This window comes from Haliaeetus albicilla, chromosome 17 (genome assembly GCF_947461875.1).
Source record: "Haliaeetus albicilla chromosome 17, bHalAlb1.1, whole genome shotgun sequence".
NCBI classification, from domain to species: Eukaryota; Metazoa; Chordata; class Aves; order Accipitriformes; family Accipitridae; genus Haliaeetus; species Haliaeetus albicilla.
This window is the reverse complement of record NC_091499.1, coordinates 19,231,760-19,250,293: the sequence shown is the minus strand read 5'-3', so window position 1 is coordinate 19,250,293 and position 18,534 is coordinate 19,231,760.

The following is an 18,534-nucleotide window of genomic DNA, read 5'->3' as shown; positions in this document are numbered from 1 at the left end:
GACAGTTCAAATGTAAAGAAATCTTGATCAGAGTAGACATTTCGGTTGCCCACTAGTTTGGCTACACTGTTAGTTGAGCCATTTTCAGATAGCCTGTGTCTTCCATATACTAAAATTATGTTGATAGTAAATATGCTAAAATTAGAGTCTACTTTAAAAAGCCAGAAACTCAGCTGAACTTGTCTGACTTCTTTGTCATGTAGATGGAGCCTTATAAATGTCTGAAGAAGGATAAATACTTTTTCCCTCTAATATAAATACCAGGATGTCTGAATATGTAGAAAATATCACACCATTACTTATGTCATCACCCTTACTATTAAATCCTGTGTGAAATCTGCTTATGCTTAGGCAAGGGAGATCATTGGTTTCAGGAAGTGACAGAAAGTTTTGTGAGAGAGAGAAGATGAAATTTAATCATGTCATTTCCTTATATCCTTTGGAACTCTCGGACCAAATATTTAAACCAGCAGTACTCTTGGAATAAGATCTGTTCATCACAGCTGCTTTTTCCAGTACTGATACTAAATTGCAATACATGAATCAAGAAAAATGGTTAATTATCAAAATCAGAATATTCTGACATTGGAATTTTCTAGTAAAATATAATCTACAGATCATACAGCTTTCAAAATATGTTAGTCATGATTTCAATTACTGAAAAGTTCACCCAGATCTTGCTTTCTAGTAGTTGTGTCTGTTTTCTTAATGTCTTTTTTTCTTATTCTGTTCTTGCTCAGTACAAAAGAAGGTGGCTACTTCTCTGTACACTTCTCAGGCCATCAGCAGAGCTACTCTCAATGTCATTCTGTATTGCTCAGATTTTTGTTGGTAAATTTCAAATTTGTTGACATTGTATAGTGATCAACTTGGTGTTCTTTGTACCACTGTAGCTTAGACCCTATTGAATCATTTTAGATATGATCAAGGAGGGAGGGGCATGGAACATTATTCTGAAGCATTCCCTATGTTATTAAGTGCATGCAACTATTCTCCTTTGTGGATTCTGGAATATGTTCGTATATTTTATGTATGCATATGCATTATGACACACTGTATTTGGAAATGCCAAGAAATGTCACTAGTGTTAGCTTGTTAGCCATGGTATGTTAACTTTCTGTCCAAAACAAAACTGACAAATCAAGAGCTTCTCCAAGTCAGGATATGCCAGCTAGATGGATTTGTGCCTGTTACCTCTCTCAGTAGGAAGTCTGGAGGGATGGGGGTGAAATTAATGCCAGAGCATGTGGTATTTAAAAGCAACATAGCTATTCTACCACCACATCAACTGACAGTGAAATCTATTAATTATTTGCAGCCTTTATGAACAGCCACTTGAAATATCTCTTGAGGTTTCTACCATAAGGCTGCCTATTACTCTTATTTAGTTCCTAAGACATCAATTAAGCTTGATAAAGCAGAAAAAATGAATGTCACATTTGGTATACTTCTGGCTGACTGCATTGATTTTTGGCTTCTGAATAGGTTCATTTACATGGTGTAATTCAAGCTTGTCATGATTGTAATTTTGTTGGATATCCTCCTCCAATAACTTCTCCACCATTTTCTAATTTCCCATGGGAGGTCAAACATCACTCTAAGAGCTACATTTTAAAAATAGTTGGGCATTAGATTTGTTAAAAACACTTAGTAAAAATAATGAGTTTAGTAATTCTCTCACACACAGTTGTCAGAAATCTGAAAATGTTAGAAACAGCAGGTGTCTGAGACACCTTCGGTGTAGAAGAACATTGTGGCTTTAAACACTACTCTCTCATCCTTATACAGAAATCCAGGCTTGGAATTAATGATGTTCAAGATCTTATTCTCCTTTCAGATTCTTGATGTGTGGATCTGGCTTCATGTGTATTCTGCTGACATTCAAGAGTTTTCCTTCATGATCATTTTCCACCTGTCTCTGACATTCCAAATCATTCCAGATATTGCATATGAAAGATGAAGCAAGAAATGAGGCATAATTATTTACCTTAAGGTACTCTTGCTCAATTCACTTTATTACTCTAGTCATGCTATCTTTGATATGGAAACACTGACATGATTCCAAGTTTTAATGAGTAATTTCTTGGGTCTGGGGGCAGCTGATACAGTTCCTATATCTTCACCAGCTTTAGAGGCCAAGTGCTTCCAAACAGCCCTTTTTTCTGGGCATCTACTAAAATAGGCAAATGCTATTTCCTGTCAAATTATCAACACCACGAAGAGGCAATGAAATATATTGTCTTCTGAGAAGAAAAAAAAAACCAGTTAAAAATTTCATTTATTGTTAAAAACATGACTTTTTTTTTTTTTTTTTTTTGTCTTAATGCTAGTGATCATGGTCCTGAGAGAAAAAATATAGGCAAGGAATCAGGGATATTTTTTTTCCAGTAAGAGTAATTGACATAATGAAATTCTATGCTTGACAAATAGTTCCTTATTCATAATTCTGTTTGTTTGTTTGTTTTTAACTCTGTTTAACAAGTCTTTTGGGGGACATAAAGTTCAGGGAGCCATTGTACTGAACATTCTATATCTGGGTTTTTTTTGTTTTCTTTTTTTTTTTTTTGAGAAACAGTGTTTTTGCTGAAAGCAAAGGACAAGAAGGGAATATGACCAAAAAAAAACAGAAAAAAAGGAAAAAGACAAGCAAAATCAATCTAATTCATTTGGACTACCTTCTTTATTCCTTAATAGCCTTATGTCATGTTAATACTTATTAAATAAATATACAAACAAGATCATATTCTGCTACACTACAGACTTCCAGTTTTGTTTACTAAGTCACAATGAACTGTATGGTAAACTGTGTTGAAAATAAAGAGGGCATTGAAAGAAATACAGCTTATTTCAGGGGGAAAAAAACCCACAACAAAAACCACACTGGGGAAGTATGGTTTTCTGAACCTGGAAAATGTGGGTTTAATGCCAATTCAATGCAAAAATTCATATTAACATATCACTTAAGACGACATCCTCGGCTGTGTTTTGGCTGTAACAAAGTGGAATCCCCTGCTCCAAGGCTCATCCATCGCCTCCTCATCTTCATGTAAGGAAAGATTTCCAATTTACCCATGACTGAAGATTTGTGTTGGGCAGGAATGAAAAGGGTAGCACGAAGCTTTTAAGGAGCCAGCTGGCTAGAGAGTGATAAATTTCTCCTTTGCCAGAGAATTCCCTCCTCTGTCAGAAAATGGAGCTGTGAGCTTTCTCTGGGAGTTGAACAGCTTAACCTCATCATCCGGTGAAAGACCTGAATGCCAAACCTTGTCTGAGAGACAGGAACAGGTACAGAGATGGTGACAGCAGGAGGAAATGCTACCACCAGAGGGGGGCTGTGCTGGTTAGGGCTGGGCATTCCAGAAAAGATGTGTTTTAAGGGGGTCATCAAAACTGCGAGTGGCATGAAAAAGGTGAATGTGAAGCCGTTCTTTGCTGCCTTTTCCATAGAAGGGCAGTTCAAAATAGTCAAAAAAAGGTGATTATTTATGCAGTGGAATTTGGTGCTGCAGGGAACAGGAGACATGATGTATTCTGTCAGCCACTGTCAAAGGCAGAAAACCATATTGGATTGTTAGATTGAGTTTCAGTATAACTCATTACAGGGGTTCTTATGTTCATATTAGCAGGTTTGCTACCTCCAAAATACAAGGAAACTGTGGACACCTCAGATACAGCCTGCTGAATATGTCCATGTTGCTTTTGCATGGATTGCATAAGGGGAAATCCATAGCAAAGTCCATGAAGCTGACCAGGTGATACTCACACATTGCTTAACTACCGTATTGACTTGGTTCAGTGGCAGCACTCAGTTTTTGCAAGCTGTACGTACATTAGGACAACCCCTGACAACAGCATACCCACATGTGAAAAGGCCTTACACAGCACTGTGCCCGCTGGGGGCAGTTTCCTGCCTTAGATGCTATAATGCCTTGTAGTAATTACATCACTGACATCAGTTAATGGGGCTACTTCCTAGGAAGGTCTTCACAGCTCGTTCTGCAGGACCAATTGAGTCAGGACAACTTCTTCGGGGTTCATTTGTAGCATGCTCCTTGAGGTTGTCCCTTCAGCCACAGCTTGCTCACAACATCGTCGGGTGCAGCACGTTACGTAACAGCAAATCACCCGTGCTCTGGGGTTGTGTTGTCTGCTCTTGTTTCATTAAAATAAATCTTGATTAATAGGGCTATTTTCATGAAAAGTATTTAGATAGCTTGGAATCCATTTACTTAAGAGGCTTTGATGCTGTAGGCTGAGGCTAATGAAAAACATAATAGTCTTAGCAGAGCAACACAGGCGAAATATTAATACAGGTATTTTTTTTCATATTGCGGTTTTGTGGGGAAAACCTTATGGGATTAGCTGGCAGAAAAAAAGGTTAATCTTTTAATTTTAAGGTGTAACAAGTAATTGTTTTAAATGAAAAGAAATCAACATTATTGAAGCTAACTAGCTGCTTACCCAGGGAACCTAATTTAATCCACGAATGGCATGGAGAAGGGGAAGCGAGAATATTTATCCACTATTAGTCATACTAGAACTAAGGCATCCAATTAAATCAGCCTGCAGTGGGTTTTAAAGAAACAAAAGTATGCTTTTTTCACACACATCACAGTTGAATAATGGAACTCATTGCTACAAAATAATTTGGATACTAAAAATACAAATTGGATTAAATAAGAGAACTTAAAGAGAAATGGCTTTGTCTATCTGAGGCTGTTAAACATTGTGATCCAGCTGTAAGCACAAATTACAGAAAGTAAAACTGTGTTGCAGGGGAGGGTCACTTTATCCTTTTCCTGTTTCTTCTTGCCTTCCCTTAAGCGTTGCTACTGATTTCTGTCATAGACACAATACCAGGCTAAACTAACTTCAGTGCTGACTCAGTGATAGCATTTTCACCTTTTTATCCAAGTATTAATCTCGTATTATCATAAGACTGGAATACCACATGGTCCTACCGTATTTCCCCCATTGACTGACAGACAGCTCCAGGAAGGAATTCAAGGAGTCCTTTCGTGATTGATGGTGTCACTGCTGTTGTGTGATTGACTCTGCTCCTCCTTTCCCCCTTCCCACTCCTGTATGATCCTGTGGGCTTCCCTGAACTGGTTCCCATGGAGCTCACATGGCCACATTATCAGTCAGGTCACCTCACATGTTTGATTAAAAAAAATATTCCCTGCCCCGATTCATTTTCAGAAAAACTAATGAGCTAATCTGATTTGCAGTATGGTGACACAAACTTCAGGGCTGATGAAAAGGGTAATGGGGGCAGAGGGTTAATCTTTCCACAGAGTATCAATCCTTAAATCTTTTTTATGTTTTCCTTTAAAATACATTTTACTGCAACAAATTGTTATTCTTGTCCCTGTTCTTTTAAATCTCATCTAAGAAAGAAATACCTCTTAAATTGGAGGTTAAACCAACTATTACTTGGGTGTACTGTGACTGGGATCTTATCTTCAGAAGTAGATTTTACAGCTCTGTCAACAGTTTTTTTAACACCAGATAGAGTTTTTCATTTCTTGTGACTAAATTTTTATACACAATTTCTAAATCTTGGTTTTGATTGAAGTACACTTCAAAGTAGTATCTTCAAGAGACCACAAGAGCACAACTCACTTCTTAGTATTCAGTTTGTGAATCTGATATGGTAGTATTGTCAATAAATGGTAAACTGTCTGTTACAGCTAATAATGTTGTTTGATATGATTCTTTGAATAAAATTGAAATTCCCTTTTTTATTAAAGGTATTTTCATTAACTTTTCTTTTAATGCTTAAAATACATAAGCTACCCATCAAACATTTTGACCATTGGTTCTTAGCCACAATTTATGAGCTCTTCTTTAGAATCATCAATGTACAACTTAAGTCATGAATTTCCTGTCAAAATTGTTCAAGATTAGGGCTGTGTAACCAAACTCTTTTAGGTTCTTAAATTATTTATTGATGTTTGCATCCCATATCCACCAGACATCCTTTTATAGTAGCATTCTCAAATTGCTGATTTGGGCATCTAGATTACTTGCATATTTCCCTAGAAATGTCTGTAGTTTAAGGATTCATTATCCTTATTTCTCACATGCAGATAGCTTCAGACATGTATGTAGCCTGTGTTACACTTCTGCCAGATGTGTTATTTATATTTATTTAACTTCAAGACAGATGTGATTCTTTTCTGCAGCTTTTCCTCAAATAAAAATATGAACTATGTAATTTTAGTATTTTTTGTATATTATTAAATATCTGATATATTTTCCTGTAAACCACCATGTCTTTGTGTTCTTAAATTGTGAATTCTGAGCTGGATTTTACAACTTTGATGAAGCTTTAATGTAAAAAAAGATTGATCAACAAATCTTAGAGGAAATTGCCTCTGTAAGGGATGGAAAGAGTCTGTGTGTCTTCTTGTCAGTCAGTCTGCTAGCACTAACTCACTCTTACATACCTGGTCTGTGTTAGAATGCTCCTTGTGATGTTAAATTTCAGCCACATGACTCTGAATTGCAGGGTGGAGGTACTGCTTTAATCCCAAAGGCAGTTGTGTAAGCTCTTTTAATGTCAGTCAAAAGAAAAGGGTACTTTCTGAGAATGATTCATTTGACTTGCTTTAAATGTCTACCTTAAGATGAGATTAAGTACTTTGCTGTGCTCCACTGAGCATAAAGGAGTCCAGGTGGCTACTAGTTCAGATGCAGACACAAAAATTAAGTAAGATGAATCCCATCTCAAACTTTTATCAGGATGTTAATTATTTCAGATTGTAAAACCATAAGATTTTTTACTTAATTATTTTTGTTCTGTAAGTTTGGTAAAATTTCTCTCTCTAGGTAGGGTGGTGTGTTCTTTTTTCTCTCTTCCATGGTGACTAGAAAGCATATGCAATGTGAATCTTCTATTTGTTCTGTGATCCCCACAGCAATGGATACATCTACCTAGCTCTTTAACTTGATTATAGTCTCCATCATCTCTGCCTGTACTCATCTGAGAGTTCTCTAACACTTGAGAAATATTCTCAAATTCAATATTTGTTTTTTCCTCTAATGGCTTGACAATATCACAGAGTATTATGAGTACTATTTCCAAAGTAGTATTAGAAACCACATTTTTCCCAAAATCTTCATATATATCACTTTTACTCTTTAGTGTAGTTAAGAACAGTGAAAGGTGAGGGTTCAATGCATTTACTTCTGCCTGAAAGTTTCTCTAATAGCATCTTTTCTGTCATTGCTTTGGATCGTGTACTTTTGTCCATTTTGAAAAAGGTAACTATTTCCCTTGCTTTCGGGTTGGTAGTTCATTTCTTTTCTGACAAAATTCAGTACATTTATTCTATGTAGTATTCCATCATAGTCACCATTCTCCTGTATGGTGGTGTCCTGCTTTCAGCTGGGAGAAAGTTAATTTTCTTTCTAGTAACTGGTATAGTGTTGTGTTTTGGGTGCAGTATGGGAAGAATATTGATAACACTGATGTTTTCAGTTGTTGCTAAGTAGTGTTTAGAGTCAGTCAAGGACTTTTCAGCTTCTGATGCCCAGCCAGCAAGAAGGCTGGAGGGGCACAAGAAGTTGGGAGGGGACACAGCCAGGGCAGCTGACCCAAACTGGCCAAAGGAATATTCCATACCATGTGATGTCATGCCCGGTATATAAACTGGGGGAAGATGGCCTGGGGGGCAATTCCTGCTTGGGAACTAACTGGGCATCGTTTGGCAAGTGGTGAGCAATTGCATTGTGCATCACTTGTTTTGTATATTTGATTTATTTTATTATTATTATTGTCATTTTATTATTGTTATTATTATCATTCTTATTTTCTTCCTTTCTGTCCTATTAAACTGTTCTCATCTCAACCTGGAAGTTTGACCTTTTTTTTCCCTCCGACTCTTTCCCCCATCCCACTGGGTGGGGGGGAAGTGAGTGAGCAGCTGCGTGGTGCTTAGTTGCTGCTGGGGTTAAGCCACGACAGGTGTGTGTACTGAGTTGGTATTTCCAAACGGTGTTTAACATAAATCCCTCTTTTCATCTTGGGTCCCTATCTTGACTTCCTGGTCACAGCCCTGCACTTGTAACTGCCTGTGCACCCTTAGTGACATGTCAGTCAGGCTGGTCTCTGGGCTCCAGTTACTATATTGGCATGTGAAGCAACTGCTTGAGCACATGACAAATGTTGTAGGTTAGACAGAGACCTGTCATCTTCAAGAGCATCCAAAGTCCAAGTGGCATATCCTAGATGATCCTAAAGGACACTATACATGTATTTGTAGTATATTATATTGTACCTCAAATCTCTGCTCGATTATAAGGAGAAACTAGACTGGTAGGCATTTAATCTTGAATTAAATTCTCAATTAGGTCTTTGAGATAGTTCCATGAAACTTTTCTCAAATTTTAAGACTTGTATTTTTTTTCTGGAATACTTTTAATTCCTACTTGAACCCTTATTTCTTTCTGTGTCATCCTCCCTTTCCCCACAAATCATATACCTTCAGATCTGCTTGTGTCTCATCCTCTTAACTCAGTAATTGTTAAATTCTTCATATTGTTGCCAGAATTAACATTTAGAGATGGGAGTGAGCAGATGAAAGCACCAGGAAAGAAGGAAGGGAGGGACAGAAGTGTTTTCTCTGCATATCTTCCTTTCCCTTGGAGTGTGTTCTGTCCTACCTTTGAGAGGTGCTTACTAGAAGGACTGGAGTTTTAATGCTCTGATTTTCTGGCAGCTGGGTGACTACCCAGGACACACGGGAAACTAAAATGATTTGTGCATCTAGCCATAAGTGATTTGCCTGAGGTTATTTGAGAACACTATAGTTGGGAGCTGAAGCATGCATGACCTAATCTAGTGCCCTAACCACTTGTTTGTTCTTCCTCTGCACATATGTGCTGAAATTATGTTTATTAAAAATGTTCATTATTGTCATAGAACTGCTCAACACTTGGATCCAAGTGATATCTCTGTGGGGTAACCTGGAGTTTAACCTCCTTCCTTTATAAATTCAGATATAAATTCATGTTGTTTAATCAACACTTTCCAAGACTACATGAATACCAAATGTATAGACTGTGCACCTTCTTCCTGATTGCAGTGATATTTAAAAAATTCATATAAATAATTATGTTAATTAAATCATTCAATGCCAGCCTCTTATTGGAAAGCCCGAACATTGCTGAATAATTGCCTGGCAGGCATTCATAAAACAGCTCAGGGTGACCAAACTGCTTTGACATTACTTGTAATGTCCATGTATCATTCATCACCCAGTGTGTGTGGTACATGGTTACAGTCTCCAATAACATCAAGTTTGTATACCTTTCCATGGGGATTTAAGAATTAAGAACAGTGCCTCTGAAATATGTGGCACAAAGAGAAGCATGTTCAGTTTTGTTCCACAGTTAGTCAGAAAACTTACCATATATAAGACAACAACAGCAACAACATATTAATCTGTTTATCCCATTAAGCAGTGCCATTCTGATAATGGCATACAGCTGAGAGGAGACACAGTAGAGTATTTTCTCAATCTGATCAGCTATCAACCCTTCCTTAGAATAAAACATGAAGAATTTTGTCCTTACATAGCACCACAAAAACAAATATAAATGTGATTTATATTTATATTTACATTTATATTTATCTTGAAATATGGTACCAATTTAACCTTAGATATATGGAAAAAATAATATGCATATTAACTGCTAGTTACCCTAAATATGTAGACAGTGATTAACATTTCTGGTTTTGTTACTCTTATTCTGTTCTCACCTGCTATAGAAATACGGGCTTTAATACTGTTTCTGTTTTTAAGTACAGAGAAACTGGTAAGAAAGGAAAACCAGCAACCTGCTCTCCATGTCAGTAGGGGGTTCTGTGGTTGAGCCTGCTGTGTTTTTTTTGTGAAGGATGAATAATTCTGGTTGAGAAGCAGAGTAGAGGGAGTCGTTATTTTGTACTTGCCAGCAGGAGAAAAATGTGATGGATGATTGCACCCAAGAACATAACAAGAACTCTGGAGATAGGGGTTCAAGTCTCTTACTTTCTCTCTATCGGTTCTCAATTTGTATAAAAAGAGAAGCAACGTTTTCCTTTATCATAGAAGTGTTGCAAGGGTAAATGTGATGCTATGTGTGAGTCACACAAAAGCAGCGACGAGCACTGTATTAGGGTAGGGATCAGTAAATGCAGCCAGCCTGACAGAATCTTATAAAAAATTCTTTTCTTGTCCTTCTTTTCTTTTCTTCCCAGTCTTTGAGGGTGTGTGAGTAAGGGGCACTGAATAATTGAAAACATGAATCAAGTGCACCCGTGACAGTAAGAGCTGCTGGTGCTTAACATCCTGAAACTACTCTTCTAGGAGGAGTGCAAGGAACCCTATCCAGCTTAATGGCCTTCTTAAAGCTGAAGTCAGGTGTTGTAGATGGGGAATGAGGAGGAACAACCTTGTTAATACTTCCTAAACTGAGGGCTCTTTCTGTGAAAGGTCTCCAGGTTTTACCATTTTGCTGTGATTTCACAACAGACACTAAATCCTGTTCAGTTAGGACTGAATGTTTTTTCCAGAATAAACAGGTTTGCTTTAAAACAGATTAGTCAGGTAGTCCTGGACAAGCCTCAGTAGCTTATGGTATAGTAACAGTCAAAAATAAGTAAGTAAGACAAAAAGAAAACTTTTGTCAATATATCATTTTGCCTTCACGTCAAAGGAGGGTCCATATGCAAAGGAAAGGAAAAAAGGTATTTGCAGTCTGAAATTTCTTTAATCTTTCCTTTTTGGGAAAGTATCTTGTCCAATGGAAGAACGTATTCTGAAAGTAGCCTGACAAATATTTCCACTGTAGATGTGCAGCTGAACATAAGGTCTTAAGGTGCAACTGTGGGCATTAGGGACTAGAATAGTAATGAGAAATTTTTTTTTTTTTTTTTTTTATTACTTCTCAGTGGTATGGGGAAGGGTTGAGTTAGAACAGGACTGCTATAGAAAAGCTGGTAGCAATATTTTAAATTAATTTTCCCCAAGTCAAGTCTGCTTTGCCTGTGGCAGCAACTGGTGAGAAATCTCCTCATTTTTATCTCAGCCCATGAACTTTCTATTCTTATTTTGTCCCCCTGAAGAGGGGGAGTGAGCAGCTGGGTGGGTGTTTGGCTTTTAGTAAAGGTTAGCACACCACAGGACTATAACCTTTTGGAGGGCGTTCTTAGGCCCAGCACTTGTTATCTATTCAATAAATGGATAGTATAATGAAACAAAGTCCCTGTTATGAAGGAGGTCAGGCCAGATGGTATAATCATCCCCTTGGCTTTAAACTTTGGAACCATGAAACCTATTAAAGTTTTGTGCACAACCTGAAAGGAAGACAAAGTTTAACCTATGACCTCAACTATCTCAAAGTTTTATAAGATTAGAGCTGTTTATGGTTTAGTAAGAAACTTGTTAAACTTGACAATTTTGTGCAGATTCACTGAAACAGCTGCCCTTGCTGTGGGTGAAAAAGGCTAATGGGTTTAAAGGGTCAGTCTTAATGAGAAGTGTATGTAGAAAACCTCCTTGGGAATGGACTTTCTGCTCTGTATTTGTACACTGATTAGGAAAATGGGAATCTGACCCGTGGCTGAGGTTTTGACTGCTTTTGTAGTGCAGACTACTAGTTCTGTAAGCATTGATCTAATCAAGTCTGGTTTATTATGGATTTATATCTCTCAGTTAATTGCGTGCTTCAGTGGAAGTTATATCTGTGATCAGAACACCAATAAGGCCTTTGTCACAGAACCTCTGGTGTCTAATTTTAGTCTTTCTCTGTATAAATCATTTTGTGACAGCTAGTGAGAGTCATAAGGTCTTTCCAACATCAGCTGCCTATTTTTCACAGGACCTTATATACTTGAAATTGTCTTTATATTTCACCTCTTCTGTCACATCTGGCTGAAATCAGACAAGGCTTTCAGAAGTTTTTAGCGAAACATTTTGTCTTTCTCATATACATACACAGACTCAGTGACTGAGCTGAATAAGCTTTAGCTTCTTTGGAAACTAGACTAATAAATAGCAACAGTGAAAGATTGCCTCATTCAATGTTTTTGGAGTCTGTGGTGAATGTAAAGTGTACTTTCACAGTATTCAAAAGGATATAAATAAAAAACCATGTATGCATGCACAGCACCACAATGGAAACTATTTCACCACAGATCATTATACCTCTTGGACTGGACCAGGAGAATCTGTCAGCATTTTGGGGCAGTATGGGAAAAGAAACAAGTATCGTTGAGTGTTGCCTAAGGCTTGCTCCCCCTGGCTATTGATCAGAGCAGTGCAGATGTGCTCTTTGATGTCCTCAGGACTCTAAGTGTAAGTGTATGAACAAGGAGGAGAAAGGGTGTGTGTGGGGAAGTGGAAATCTCACAGATCACAGAAACAGAAGAGAAAGTCTGAAACAACAAGTCTTACAGTTACCTGTGTTGGGACTGTATACCTATGACAATATCCTGGCATTTCTGGAGCATGAGAAAGTTGCAGACCCTGGAAGATATATTACAATCTTAAAATATAAATCTGATTTCTGACCTAGGAGGAAAGAAAGGGCTTTGAGAGATATAGTGATGTTTTCAGAAGGGCATCTTGCTTTTTCCCAAAACAACAATACTCTCTGTCCTTTTGCTTCTAAACCTGGGGCTTCTAAATGCAGTATGCAGGAGAATAGATATACTTGCAAATAGAAAAATCCCTGGGCATCTGAAGAGAAGGAGAAAGTGAGAGACCAGCTACTGGAAAAGGAGTTTCCTATTAAGTAGCATGAAACTTATTTTCACCACTTCTTTACAGAATTTTAAGGTAGTCTCAATAAAAATATAATCCTCATTGCAATCTTTAAATCACTTGGAAGTTTCCAAGCTACATTCATCCTCATGAACTCCTAGCCCATAGCAAAGATTCTGATGGGTACCATTGTGGTGGTATCCGTCAGAGATTACCCTGGTGTGGACAAGTCTGAGGAATAAAGGTCTGTAGGAGCAGTATCATTCTCAAGTGTTTGTATTATTACAACTGCCAGAACAATGGAAAGTAGTACTGGGTCTGAAGTAACTTCTTTTCTTTTTCTTCCATCTTTTCTTGTATATTTGCTTGCTTTCTTCCCCCCCCCCCCCTTTCTTTTTAAATTGAATAAAACTTGGAGAGGAAAAGATTGATCTGTCCTAGTTCTGAACCTAAGTAAGGCTGAATTTAAAGATCTTGATAAATCTGTTGCACAATCTGGGGCTCTTCACTGAAGATATTCTGTCATCTATATTTAAGAATTTGGGAATCAACCTGTTTGTACAATACAAAAACAAAACACGTGATTAGCAGTAGGGAAAACCTGTTATTATCTGTCATTTATTATGTAACTTCACCAGCCTCGGAATGGTGAGAAGTTGACATCACTGTAGTTTACTTATTTGGAGTTGCAGTGTGGGGAAAACACACAAAAAATTGCCTCAATCTAATACGGTGCAATAACCATGTGCTTCATCTGGTTCCTCAGGGGGAAAAAACAAAACAAAACAAAACAAACCCCCCCAAACCCAACCCTGAAAAGAAACCCCAACAAAAAGAAAAACAAAATATTAAAATCACATTTGCCATGAAGACTTGTTTTATCTAGCAACCACACATCATTATGATAAAGATTCGACCCTTTCATTTTTTATTTTTTGATACAACTGACTATGTTAAAGAATGATATTTTTGAGAAGTGTTAAGGGAACTAGGCCTTAAGCCTCATTGTTTCTAAGACTATTCATGTCAGACATATAACTAATGACGAGAGATTGTTTTAGAGGTGATTAATAGAATGCAGGTGCTTATAAAACAATATGCATAAGCTGCTTATTTGTCCCATGTGTAGCCCTCAGTATGGCTGGCTTAAAACCCAGTCAAGCTGAACCAACAGAAGAAGGATCATACATCTTAGACCTAAGACATAAGAATAGATAAGAGTAAATGATTAACTTCAGAGTAAGATGAATTAATGGAACAACCTGAGTGATTCTCAGAAATTCAAAGGTGATCTTTGATGTGTAAGAAGATAGGTGACTGTGGTGACTGGAGACCTCTGTCTACGACCACTAACTTCAGAAGAACCTGCACAAGACAATAAGAATCAGTTGAGACAGGAAAATGTCTTGGCCTTTTGAAACCACTGGAGGATAGAGAACTGAGAGTTTGTGGAAGAACACCTAGAACTTCTTTTGACAAATCTTCAATTGCATATTGCTTTGTAAAATTATATATATATAGAAGGCATTTTTGAGTTATCTTTTGCCATTCACTGTGGTGGTGGCCCAACTCTGAGTTGTTAATAAAGCAAACCTAGAGAAATCCATGACTAAAATTCTTTAACAGAATAGAGATTCCCTACCATTATTCTGATTGTTACAGAAATATAGACAGAAGCAAGGTAATCCTATGAATTCACCAAATGTCACTAGAAAAGTGAGTAGAAAGCATTTCAAGTTAGAGTGAGAAAGCTGGGTTAAGCATCAGAAGTCATTCACACTTAAAAGTAGGCAAAAAAATTAACACAGGAGTTGTATCCATATGTTTTTCAACTTTGCTTCAAAACCAAAGTGTTTTAGTGGAGCACTTTAGAATGTAATTTTTTCTGAGACAAACAGATTTTTTTCCTTTCAGGTTCTTGACTGAGATGGAGTTCTATGTGATCATTTGTTCTACATCAAACTAGATGTAACATGGTACCAAATATGATGAGGCAGCAGATGGAAGCTAAAGGAAAATCACGTCGAGAACAGATACTTGTATTATGGAACATCTGCTATTCAGGAACGGAGGAATACATTTGGAATAACCTTGCAATAAAGGAAATTGAATCCAGGTAATGTTTAGAACAAGTAATACAAGGGTCCTGTTTCCCAATGTGTCAATGACTTCATGCTTGTATTCCCCAAGAAAATATTTTGGAGGACTGTAACCTATAGGAAGAAACAAGGAAACTTTTTTCACCTCATTTAAAAGAGAAAATAAAGTTCTACCTGTTATTATATAACACCCTGTCTTGAAAAGTGAACTTCAAAGGTTTGAAAATCTCTGAAATGTCATTTATTTCTGACAGGAACATAGTGAACACAGGCTTGATTGTAGTGATTTGCCAGACTTAATATCTATGATGGAGATCTTCTGTAGTCAAGAAACACCTTTGTTGCCTAAGTTTAAGCCCACAAATCTCAGTACTGCAGAAAAATGGATTTCAGTATATCACAACAGTGATCCTACAACAGCAAGATCATGTGAAGTTAGTGAAGATAATAATCACAGTTGAGTTTTTTCCTTTCCATATGAAAGCAGGAAAGACCTGACTGTATAAAACCACTTTTAATTAGCACGTTGTTAAATAAACAGTGTAGCCAGATGTACTACTGTAGAAAGTTAGCAAGCTACTGTGTAGTAAGTGAATAACCCATTGCATAGATTTTTTAACTCTAAATATAGAAAGCTTTAATAGTAGGAAAAAGTTTCATGCTATGGTACTGAAAAACCTATAGTCTAGGTTCTACCTGTATTCTACCTATAAATTCTACTTATATTAAGAAAAGAAGTGTCGCTTTCCTTCCTGTTTCATGAATAATCTGCTCTCACTAATTTGCAAGACAATTAGCTTCTGGTGTTTCTTCTTTTGTGCAATTTGAATGTTCAAATAGCAGGTGGTCTTGTATTTCTTTCCCTGTATATACTTAAGACCCTGTTTCAGACGCAAATCTGCATCTTTTCTAGATCCTCCAAAGAGTTATTTCCCCCAAAATTCAATGTCCTTAAAGTATGGAAAGGTTACCGTACAGCCTGACTGACAGCTTCAGCTCGCAAAGTAATTTACTATTTGTGCCAAATGATGTTTTTATGATTCTTCAGGAAAATAAATAAATATATATTTTTTTCTGGAAAGGACTTTGCAGTTCAACAAGTCCAGTTCTTGCTATTATAGACTTATGTCACAGGGAAAAACTGCTCAGTTCTCATAGTTTAAACCAAGTCGAGATTGAAGTAGTTTATGGATTTATCGAAGACACATAATTAACTGGCAATCAGTGACCTGTGCTTTCAGGATTAGTATCAACCACACAAGAGATAAACGACAGCAGTAGAGACTTACAGAATGCTAATTTACAACTACAAGGTTCTAAACACCCCTCGCTCTATATCTAATCCCCCAAAGGGCTATTGCCCATCCACCGACCCCTCCACAGGTCATGTGGCTTACACACACACGCACGTGGATGTAGCCCCCCACCCCGCCAGCCAGAAGTGCAAGTTCCCCGCTCACTCCCCCTTCCTGGGGAAGATGAGGGTACTCCAGCCCTACATGCCTCCTTGCCAACTCCACAACTGCTCACCCTAGTGAGGAAGCCCCCGGGGGTCACACCTCCATTCCCTGCAGGTGGCCCACAAGCCCCCTCATGAGGGGGCTGCTCCTGGCACCCCCTGGGGACGCTGTCCTGCCAGGCCCAGGAAGGGGCAGGGACTCACTGTGCGGATGCTCCTCTGCTACCAGCTCTGTCTCCCCTCCACTACAAATCTTCTTCTATACTTCTTTTCAAGCTTACACACAACTGCAGTCATCACCTGATCAAGGTCTGTCTTTAAGAATGGGAAAGGTTATTGCCTCTAGAGTAAATCCTCTTGAAGTTTCTTTCCAAAATTTAATCTCGTCATACGGAATTTCATTTACTTTAATTTCCAGCTTCAATTTGTTCAATGCCTGTTTGTGACATGTTGTTCTTATATCAACACTTTCCTTACTTTCATTTGCAAATGATGACTTTTTGGCATCAAATTCTTTCTATCCACCAAGAAAACAATGCAAAAAAAATTGAAAAATTTTAGAGGTTTAAAAAGAATAAATTTATTTGAATAAGATGTTTTAACTGGCTTCCAGACTCAGGCCAAAAATATTGTTTTGTAGGAAAAAAGCAAACACAAATTTCTTCGTTTCCTTTTATAATGACAAATGTCAAATCACAGAATTTCCAGTGAAATCAAAAGGTTTTTCTGTCCTTTCTTGGACTGGAGTTTCAAACAGACAGTAAAAGTAGGCTTCATCTCCAGACTGACTTCCACATTTATGTGTCTAAATGTAGATGTACATGTGTGCTAATTGTAAACACGCCTGGTACTGACAGTGGAGTCATGTTCAGTAGACCACAATTCAGCTCATTCTGAAGAAGACACTTTGTCCTGGTTTCAGCTGGGATAGAGTTAACTGTCTTCCTAGTAGCTGGTACAGTGCTGTGTTTTGAGTTAAGTATGGGAAGAATGTTGATAACACTGATGTTTTCAGTTGTTGCTCAGTAGTGTTTAGCCTAAAGTCAAGGATTTTTCAGCTTCTCGTGCCCAGCCAGCGAGAAAGCTGGAGGGGCACAAGAAGTTGGCACAGGACACAGCTGGGGCACCTGACCCAAACTGGCCAACGGTGTATTCTGTACCATGGGATGTCCCATCTAGTTTAGGAACTGGGAAGGGGGGGGCAGGGAATCGCCGCTCGGGGACTGGCTGGGTGTCGGTCGGCGGGTGGTGAGCAATTGCCCTGCGCATCATTTGTACATTCCAATCCTTTTATTACTACTGTTGTTATTTTATTAGTGTTATCATTATCATTATTAGTTTCTTCTTTTCTGTTCTATTAAACCGTTCTTATCTCAACCCACAAGTTTTATTTCTTTTTCCCGATTTTCTCCCCCATCCCACTGGATGGGGGGGGGTGAGTGAGCGGCTGCGTGGTGCTTAGTTGCTGGCTGGGGTTAAACCACGACACACTTAAAGGTCAATTCATCTTCCCCACAGAGTTACCTAGTGCCCTTTGAAATGTCTTATGGTATCTGAGAAATTCACGTGAATTTCTGGAAGATATGACATAAGACCTAGGGATAACCTGTGCTTACGTTGGTAGCTGGAAGCCTGGTGGAGTCCAGTAAGTGAGTTTCTCTTTTAATCAACTGAATATATAACTAGGTTAGACCTTTGTACGTGTAAGCACATACACCTAGGTGTCTCTGTCTGGAGCTGATGTCCACTTGTAACTACAGTTATTGAGGAGATACATAATTCAGCCAACCTGCAGACATACTGCCTCACTAAAGAGAACTGCATGAAATAATGAAATAGGAAAAAATACATAGTTTCTAGAAAAGAATTTGGATTAAAAAAAAAGTGAAATCAGGTCAGATTCAGAAAACAATATTGCAGCTTAGATTAAATTAACAGAAAATCAAAACATGTAAAAATGACTAATTTGATTTCTTTCACTCTGAAATATATTTTCAGCTTTGTCAAAGTTAAATGGAAATAAAAGGCATTTTAAGTTCAGTGAAACATTTCAGGTATACCCAGAACAAATTTTATTTTTTTCTTTAGCCTTTCCACTGAAACAGATGCTTCGTTGCTTTTACAGTTCAGTGTCTCAGCAGTGTATTCATTGATTTCTGTAGGCACAAACTCAGATCCCTTAGTGATAATGATGATCTTGCTGTTCAGTCATTGCCAGAAA